The sequence below is a fragment of the Physeter macrocephalus genome, chromosome 1 (genome assembly GCF_002837175.3).
Source record: "Physeter macrocephalus isolate SW-GA chromosome 1, ASM283717v5, whole genome shotgun sequence".
Taxonomy (NCBI): Eukaryota; Metazoa; Chordata; class Mammalia; order Artiodactyla; family Physeteridae; genus Physeter; species Physeter macrocephalus.
In genome coordinates this window covers 40205689-40215688 of record NC_041214.2, presented here as the reverse complement: position 1 = coordinate 40215688, position 10000 = coordinate 40205689, and the positions used below count along the sequence as shown (strand labels likewise).

At 36.1% G+C, this 10000-nt stretch overlaps 1 protein-coding gene across 9 annotated transcripts in view; it reads left to right on the top strand.

The window, feature by feature from the left end:
- Positions 1-10000, top strand: part of TBC1D5 (TBC1 domain family member 5) — a 553958-nt gene that overhangs the window by 169366 nt on the left and 374592 nt on the right. Inside the window, exon 1 of one of the 9 annotated variants that reach the window (XM_028490193.2) lies at positions 8481-8499. The exons of the other annotated variants lie outside the window; for them this stretch is intronic. The gene's annotated coding sequence lies outside the window, so the exon portion shown is untranslated. Of the gene's footprint in view, positions 1-8480; positions 8500-10000 lie in introns of those variants that run through there. 9 annotated transcript variants of the gene reach the window in all.

Sequence of the window (10000 nt, the reverse complement as noted above, 5' to 3'; positions counted from 1 at the left end):
CACTGCTTTTTGAGGAAAGCATAGTTGCTGATAACTTTGAAGTTATTTTCAGAAAGAGAAATAATTGCCATTAGGTACTGGTTTCCTGCTGTGTGAAATTCTAACACCCTGGGTTGGAATATGTCCTATACAGAATTCTATAGTTAGATATTTTAAATCTTAGCCAACTGATTTTTTAAAATGTTTTATGTTTTGAAAGATTTAAAAGAAGTAAAAGAAAAATTGGACAAGATTGTAAATAAATGTTTCAGCCACATCCCTCACATCTTGTTCTTCAGAGCAGTGTAAGGAAATAGAAGAATTGAAGTGTCGTAGATGTCTCGTTGCACATATTGCAAGAAACAGCTATAGAATTAGATCATGAAATCAGCTATCCTCATGTGCAATGATCAGGTGGTTACTATGGTAACATTTCCATTTGCGAATTTTTGTAGAGTTAAAATTTGTAGTCATCCCATCATCCCATCATTGGCTTTTGATTTTTCATGTAAATATATCACTGTGCTACCTGCATGCTATTAAGTGACACCAGCCACAGCACTTAACCACCACCCCTATACTGTAGGCTAGGGAATCAAAAATAGGAAAATGAACGAAATGAGAACATTTTGCTAGATTACATTTTAAGACTGTCCTGATGTTGCTGGTAAAATTTTAGGCATTTCTTAGGAGGAGTAAGAGCATTGCCAGTTACGCTTTAATTTTATAAGTATATCATATGAAATTGGTTAGGCGTGGTAGCAGTAGGAGGTAAGGAGGGCTTTAATTTTTCAGCTAAATAGGTGCTAAATAACCAAAACGAAGTAATGACCCTTCCGAGACTGAGAAGATTCATTTTGAAAACAGTCCCCTTTTATTTTAACCTTATTAACTGTTTGAAATTTGTTCTGTGTTCAGATATTCAAAAGTTGCCCTGCTTATTTGACTTCTGATTATAAAATCAGACTCTAATATCTTAGACTAACTTGGATTAAAATAGCCTATAATGTTCCCTTGTATCAATTACTGTATTCTCGTAAAGATTCCTACTGTTTTTGTTTTGTTTTGCTTCCCAAAGCCCCCTGCTGCTGTTGATTACACCTAGATCTGCTACTGATTGGAACTGTTAAAAGGCAAAGATAGTGTGGCGGGTTGCTGAATCATTTAATTGTAGGACTAATAAGAGATGTTCTCTCGGCGGCCTAAAAGAAATAGTGGCACTCGAGTGGTATGTATAAAGAGTCCAAGAAATAGTCTTTAATAATTTTTGAAGGTGTGAAATTTATTAACTTAGTGAATTTATTTACTTGTAACATAATTGAGGTTTATCAGCAGCCTGATTGGATTCCTAAACCATGTATGTGAACTCTGTTGAGAGGAAAGGAGAAGGGAGGAGAAATGCTAGAGAAAATTTAGTACTAACAATTATTTTTCTCTGGCAGTTGAATGCTGTTCATTTTTATAAAGCTAAAACAAATGGATAACTATATGTATAATTGTTAATTCAGTTGTTGAGACATTTGATAATAAAATGGCAAGAAACTCAAAGTTAAGTTTTCACTTGTAATTGAGGCTCTGTTTGTAAGCCCCAGTGCACAATATAAAATGCAGGTTATGTAAGATACAAGCTCCAGGAGAAGTTTACATACAACTTTTGGAATCTAGAGATAGGATTTCCATGATAGCCGTGGGTACTTTATGAAGCATCTACAAATCAAGAACAACTGTTACATTTGTACCCTCACTACTTCAAAATTTGAGATAATCCTTTGTTGGAACTTTGTGAGAGACTATTTGAAGGGGAATAGTTATACACAAGTGTATTACATGATACTACCCCTTCTGTTCATTATAAATAATTGCTTCTTTTAAAGCCATTTCAGGTTTCTAGGTGCAGACTAAATCAATGGTTTTAAGTAATTAGTTTGACGTTACATACATCTATTGAGAGGTATGACTGACTAGAACTTGAAATGGGAAAAAGCGAATGTTCTTTTAAGATATTTATTGAAACATTTTGATCAGGGAAATTGCATGAAGGATGCTGGCTGGAAGGGCGCTGCCACTAATGTATATACTGGGTTGGAGAGACCAGTTAGAAAGTTGACACAGTTCTATGGTTGACAATAGAAACAAAGTAGTATTCGGTGCTGGTGTCTCTTTTTGTTGGTGACTCATTGAATCAAGCATCAATAAACTCTGAAAAAAACTGGTGAAATCTTAATGAATATTCACTATTAATGAATAGTGAACATTCATGTCTTCTTAAGTAATAAACCATTAGACTGTAAGCTACTTGAGGGCAAATATTACTCATTTTTGTGATCTCAGCATTTGACACAATGTGTTGCTTATGGTAGTCATTCAGCCTTTTAAAGTGAAAAAAAGTAAACAGAAAGGTCTTGTATTGGTTTGCTAGGGCTACCATAACAAAGTATCACAAACGGAGTGGCTGAAACAACAGAAATGTATTATATCACAGTTCTGGAGGCTAGAATTCTGAGGTCAGGGAGTTAGCAGGGTTGTTTCCTACTGAGCACTCTGGAGAAGGATCTGTTCCAGGCCTCTCTCCTGGGACTGTAGATGACCATCTTCTCCCTGTGTCTTCACATCATCTTCCCTCTGTATGTGGCTAAGTTAACTCTTTCGGTAAGAACTCCAGTCATATTGCATGAGCGCCCACCTTGATAATGACATTTTAACTTTCCCCCATAATGCTGTGTCTCCAAATAAGGTCACACTCTGAGGCACTGGGGATTAGGACTTAAACATAATGTTGAGGGGTCATAAATCAACCCGTAACACCTCTATTTGAAGTTGATACGGTTTACAGGCCAATGGCTAATGACACATATGGTTGGTTAATCAAAGAATAAATATAGTCATAAACAATAAAGAAATATGTCAGTATAGGCACCCACAGCTATATGTCCCTTTGTAATTAATACCATGTGATGTAATTTTCACCTCAATTTATTTTACTATTTTTCAGTTTATATCTGCAAATTGACAGCTAATCATTGTACTGGTTTCCATCTAGTGGCAGAAATGGAGATGGAAGGCTAAGTTTCAAAAGTACAATAGAACTAAATTCCCCTTTTATTTCACCTTGTTTAGAATAATCTAAATCATCATCCACCCTCACCACACAGACTTCTTGTTTTACGAAAACAAGCATTAGTATTGAAATATTATTGGTAATAACTAGATTATAATGTTGTACCAGGTGGGTTTTTATGTACAATTTTGAACAGGTAGTCATTTATGTAGAACAGATTCTCTAGAAGTACGGTCCCTGGACCAGCAGTTCAGATTTACCTATTGATCAGAAATTCTGAGGGTGGAGTCCAGGACTTTTTGTTTTACTGAGACCTTGGGTGATTCTGGTGTACACCAACATTTGAGAACCACTGGGCTGAATGTAGGTATAATACCTAATTGTATTGTTTTCGGTAATTATACAAGCTTAGAGTTATTTTTTTCTTTCTCCTATGATTTTCCTTATATTATTTGATACTGAGACTTTGATTAGGAATGCCACCCAAAATTGTTACAGTATTTTTGTGGAAAACATTAATCTCTGTTGTTGGTTTATTGTGTATCTTTTTTGAAATGTTTTATGTTTGCAAAAGCATATACAACTCTCTCTCTCTCTAAATATATATATATAATTCTTCCCTCTTCTTTCTTTCCTTCTACAGATAGTAACATAGGACCTTGCTATTTTCACTTATTATAACTTGGAAGTCTTTCTGTGTCAATACATCGTTCTTTTGTATGTTTTTTTCTTCTTTATTCCTTTTTAATAGCTAGATGGTAGTACCACTGTATGCATGTACAATATAACTTATTTAACAAGTCCCCAATTGATGGACATTCAGGTTGGTTTCAACATTTTGCTATCGTAAAAATTCTGTGAGGAATATTATTATGTGTTTAAGTTATATCTATAATTTCACATATATACAGGTATATTTATAGCATAATTTCATAAGAATGTAATTTCAAGGACAAAGAGAGAGTGTGTGTGTGTGTGTGTGTGTGTGTGTGTGTGTATGAGTGTGTATATATATACACACATATCATTGATGGCTGTTTCCAAGTTACCCTCCATGGCAGTTGTACCCCAGTTATACCCCCTTTAACAGATATAAGTTATTGCTTCAAAAATGTGTTTTTGAAAGATGCAACAGTGTTATATAACAGCATTATGTTTTTGAAGGAAACGTCTATGTTAAGCTAAAAAAAAAACTTCACAAAACTTAAAGTTTTAATAAACAGTATATAAGACTACTTCAGAGTTTCTTACATTTAAGTTATAATTTGTTTTAGAAATTTCTTGCTGCATAAATAGAAGATAGAATTGAAGATTTGTTTCCACTAATCTGAAGTAAATCTACATTTTAGTGATTCATTAAAAAGTAATTTTTACATATCTGGAAAAACGTATCTTTGAAATAGTGTTGGTTTACTGTCAGTGAGTACTTGGACAGTCTTTAAATGTGAGGATTATTTGAAATCCTACATATGTAATTGTTTAAAAATTTATGATTTTTTTTTTGGTATCCACCATAATGCTTTTATTTTATTTTTTTATTTTTTATTTTTTAAATAAATTTATTTATTTTTTAAATTTATTTTTGGCTGCGTTGGGTCTTCATTGCTGGGTGCGGGCTTTCTCTAGCTGCAGTGAGCGGGGGTTACTCTTCGTTGTGGTGTGCTGGCTTCTCATTGCAGTGGCTTCTCTTGTTGCGGAGCACGGGCTCTAGGCACGCGGGCTTCAGTACTTGTGGCTCGCGGGCTTTAGAGCACAGGCGCTCAGTAGTTGTGGTGCACCGGCTTAGCTGCTCCGCGGCATGTGGGATCTTCCCAGACCAGAGATCAAACCTGTGACCTCTGCATTGGCGGGCAGATTCTTAACCACTGCGCCACCAGGGAAGTCCCAGATCATAATGTTTTCAATTAAAACCCTTTTTAGGCTTTTCATTTACGCAGTATCATTGGTTTATATTGTGTTAATCATTTCAAAATCTAAAATGAAGCAGTGAGTGAGACACAGAGCATTGGGTTTTTTGTGTGTTTTTAAAAACATTCTATACTCCCCCCCCCCTTTTTTTTTTTAACACTCTCTTAACTTAAAACTACTAAACAGATTTTTATTTTAATCGTTGGAACAAAAAATGTTCTCTTGGGCTGATATCAGTACTTTCTATGCCAAGTTACAGACCGGAATCTATTTTTATAGGCCAAGATACAAACCTCTGAAAACCAGAGTTTATAATGGAAACACTGACAGGCCCTTAACTATCACAGCACACATGGCACTGCTGAAATCATAAGGTACAAGGCATAAGATTTCACATGCAGGGTGAACATTGAATTTTTCAGCAATTGTATTGTCAAATGCCTTTCAACTAGGATTTAGTAAGCGTCATGTGCAAACGTAGCTGTGCTCGGGGCCGTGAAAGCACAGTGTATGGGCCGATTCTTGCCCTCTGAACGCTTGTCCCGAGGTACGCAGACACTGAGAAGCACTGAAATAAACCTGTTGGGAGACAGCCTTGTGAGTGGATTTGGTTGGAGAGAAATACGTACACTTCCTGATCTTTAGGTTTAATTCGTGGCTCAGCCCTGAAAATCTTGCATGTTTTTGCATGTAGATCGCTACACATGATTCTGGGTATTATTACAAAGCAGGCAGAACTAATCAGTTACATCTTCATTTTAATACTATCACTGAAGAACGCTTAAACCCTATGTTGTTACACAGTTTGATACTGTGTAGTTGAATTGAAGACTTACCATTTACTCCCTCTTTGAGGGATCCTATTGAGGTAAAAAAATAAAAATAGCCTTTTTCAAAGACCGCGTTTGATTACTCAACTTTGATTAAACAAAAATCATTAAAACAACCACCATGGGGTTTTTAATTACTGTGCTTTATTTTAGTAATATTTTAGTTTAAATGGGACTGGTTCTCCTACCATTAGTTAATGATTGCCATCAGTTAACACAGAATGAATGAGCCTACAGTGTATTAAATACTTTAAAGGGAAAACTCAGAACATGTCAGATGCCACATGGGAAAATAGTGAAAATGGTATGAGCTCTATAGTTAATTTGAATGTTCATGAAGGGTTGTGTTCTCGCACTTTTAACACCAACGTTGTCTACTCTCTTTCTTCCTCTTCTTTATCTTGTTAAGCGTGGGACAGAAGTGGAGGTGTTATGTCAGATATGCTATCTTAGAAGCATTGCGAAGTGTTAGAGAAAACCAGTGTCTTGTGGGAAGATAATGAAGTGATAGTTTGTTGCTACAGGTTTTGCAAGTACTGCCAGAAGGAAGAGGTAAGGGGAAGATGTTAATTTGAATCTGAATCAGATTTTCTGTTCTAGTTAAATTTTCCTTATCCTTTGACCTCTATGCATGTACATTTAATACTGTTTAGATAGGAGACATGCTTCTATCCTAAGAGGTATCTTTTATGCATCAGACTGGTTTTCCATTAATGAAGAGAATATGGACATTTTTGAGTAGTTTTAAGATTTTTGCATCAGTCATTAAGTTTCTTCACCTAATGTGTTAGAAATAATGCTTTAGTATCCTGAAAGATGGAAAACTTCTAAAGTAAGCTGTTTAATTCTGTGCAGTTGTACTAATTCTAGAATGGGCAGCCCTCATTTACGTCTTTTACTTTGTTGCTCTATTTCTTTAGGGAAGAGATTCTGTATACTAACTCCTATCTACTTCCCCTCACCATTGCGGTAGAAAACTTCACCACAGGTTTAAGGAAGTACAATGTTGATCTTGGTTATATAGGTAGAAGATAGTATATCTTAGAAGTTCCATTTTATGAAGGTACTTCACTGTGAAGTAAAATGAAGAGGGTGTGTGTGTGTTTCTGTCTGTCTGTCTGTATGGGGTGGGGGGGGAGCAGAGAAAGAGAGAAACAGACATGCACTGAGTTCCTAGATTTACAGATTTATCTGCTTTATAAATTGTTCTGGAAAAAAAAGTACAATAACAGAAGCATAATACTACATGAAACCAAAATCCAGAAGAATTTCTAGAGCTGACTAAACTTTCTTTTGTCATTTACCTCCACAGCTGAGAGGGCTGATAACCATTAAGGACCTAATGGCGTATTAGACAATTCACAAACTCTCTTTTATACTGACTCTATTAATAAATTTATCCAATTCATACTTACCATTAGCGGTTTCTGACTAAAATTTGTTTTAGGAAGGGTAATATTTTTAATCAATGAGAGAAGAGACTCAGATTTTGCTTTGCCTTTGTGCCCCATGAAGCGGAGATTGGGTGAGTTGGTGCCAGAATTTTCTTTTCCAGCTCATTCATGGGCTCATCCTCCCCCTTAGTTCCCTCTTATTAGGACTGAATATGCCAGACACTGGGCTGGGAGCTCCTGACCTTCAACGGTTGTCCTTTACTCAAAAACAACTCAAGGTCTTGGATTTACTTAATGATATTTATACTTTTAAATTTGGTTTCAGGCTTCAATATTTTTGCTTTCTTTATATATTGGCATTAATAGGTCAAATAAGCTAATGCTCTGTCTTAAATATTTTATCTTTGAATTGTAAGGAAAAAACAGATTTATGTATTATTAGAATGTAAAAAATGAGTTTTCCTCGTGAAAAAAATTGAGAATGTTTTTGAACTTAGGTAAATAATTGGAGGAGATTTTTGTCCACTTAGTTTCCAAGCAAATACAGGTATTCCAGGTAAAAGCCTTGGCTGATGGATAATATTTTATGCCTAATATTGAAATATGCACGAGTGCCTTGGGGAACTAGAGAATGAAGCGGCTGTGAGGGGAAGGGTTAATTCCCATGCTTATTCCTTGTAAAATATTGTACTTCCTTTCACGTTCCTTTAATCTAAATTATGATCACTTCCTCCAGAGAGAGAAATGAGCTCTAGTTACTTTGCTGTTGCTGATGAGCTTAGTTGTAACCATCAACCCTTTCCACCCCCTGTGGTTGGTATTTTGATTCTGAAGGTAAAGTGTGTATTTGTACACTTGTTCCTATTGAATTATATACTTTCTGGGTTGGGGCCTTCCAAGACTACAGTTTCTTATATAAGCTCCCAGCTCTCAAATAAGCTCTCAGTCCTGCCCTGTCATTCTGTGTCCTCATCCTCTTTACATTTTCTTCATAACATATGACACTACTTGACATGCAAACTATATTTTATCCTTGACTTAGTATTTGCCTTCACCTAGAATATTAATTCTTCGAGTCTTTTACTCTCTTGTTTACCATGAAATGATTATCTTCTAGCCTAGTGTCTGGCACGGGGGAGGATTCAACAGGTATTTATTCAATTGAATGTATGTTACACCTGTGCCACCCCTGCTTTCTCCAGTTTCTGCTTACTACCTTCTTTCCTTCCTCAAGAGACCTACTGAGAACACATGACATGAAATCTAATTTTAATGTGTAAGGTAGTGAACAAATCTAATGGGACCCTCAAAGGATCTGTGTTTTTGAACTGTAAGTACCATCTTGTTTTTGATCTTGTTCTGATCACCTAGCTGAGTAAATATATCCACCAGACCGGTGACAGTGTGACAGTGATGGTAATAACAATAATAGCTAACAGTTATTGAGTGCTTACTACGAATGTTTCAGGTGTTGTAAGTCCTTCAGGGATATTTGTTTAATCCTCACAAAACCTGTGAAATGTGTACTTCCCACTTTTACATTGAGGGTACTGAGGCACAGGGCGTTAAACCAACTTGCGTAAGGTCAGGTAGTTAGTAAAGACATTTTCTCAGTTTGAGCATAGAAACTGTGACTCTGTCCCTGGTGTCAACAGTGTTAGGCTGGAGGCTTCCTTTTGCAGGAATGGTAAAGTGTGGTGCTGGTGCCGTCTGGGGCCTCTTCTCTGGGCTCTTCTTCCCCTTTCGTTCTCTTAGAAGAAAAAAACCTTCTGTTTCACTTTTTTCTCATTTGAAGTAGAAATAGGGGACTGACTTTTACATGATCCAATTTCTCAATTTATTCAATTTAACAGTTTAAAATTGAATGAAAAGGAGTTAGGAAACATTTCAGAGAGAATGGAATATGTGAGATCAACTTTGAGAAGTGATTTGTGGGATCGGGTCTGATGGATATTTATTCATTAATTTGACAATATTTACTATCTATTCTTTGTTAAACCATGAGACTGGAAGAGTTTAAAAAAAAAAAAAAAAGGAAGGTTCAGAGAGAGGAATGGGTTGGGATAGGTTTCCTTGACCAAGGCTAGTTGCCCAAATAAACAGAGGTAGGAAAACACTGGATATCTTTAGAGAATGAAAAGATATGAAGATTAGAAAGATAGATATGGGTAGGTCATGAAAGGTATTGAGAACCTGTTAGGTGTATTTATATTTTAGTAGGCATTTTGTAACCACAGACATTACCATATTTAGTTAACCAAATGGATTTTTCTGAACAGTAGTAAGCTTTATCAAGTAATATAATATGAAATATAAAATGGATTATGAGTCGAAAGAATAGAATTTTATTAATAGCTCTGCTTCCTAATCGTATGAACTTGAACAAGTCATTTTAATGTTTTTAAAAGCAAATATTTCTTATAGGATATATTCTGATGGTTTAATTTTTTTTAAAGCATACACAGGGCTCTAAACTGAAGAATCTTTCCTCATGCATAGCAAGCTTATATTTATATATTTTTACAAAATAATGGGGGTCATGCTATATATATTCTGCTACTTGCTGATTTCAGTATCCTTTGTATATTTCCTACATCAGTGAATTTACACTTTTTTTTTTTTTTTTTTTTTTTTTTTTGCGGTACGCGGGCCCCTCTCTGCCGCGGCCTCTCCCGTTGCGGAGCACAGGCTCCAGACGCGCAGGCTCAGCGGCCATGGCTCACGGGCCCAGCCGCTCCGCGGCATGTGGGATCTTCCTGGACCGGGGCACGAATCCGTATCCCCTGCATAGGCAGGCAGACTCCCAACCACTGCGCCACCAGGGAAGCCCC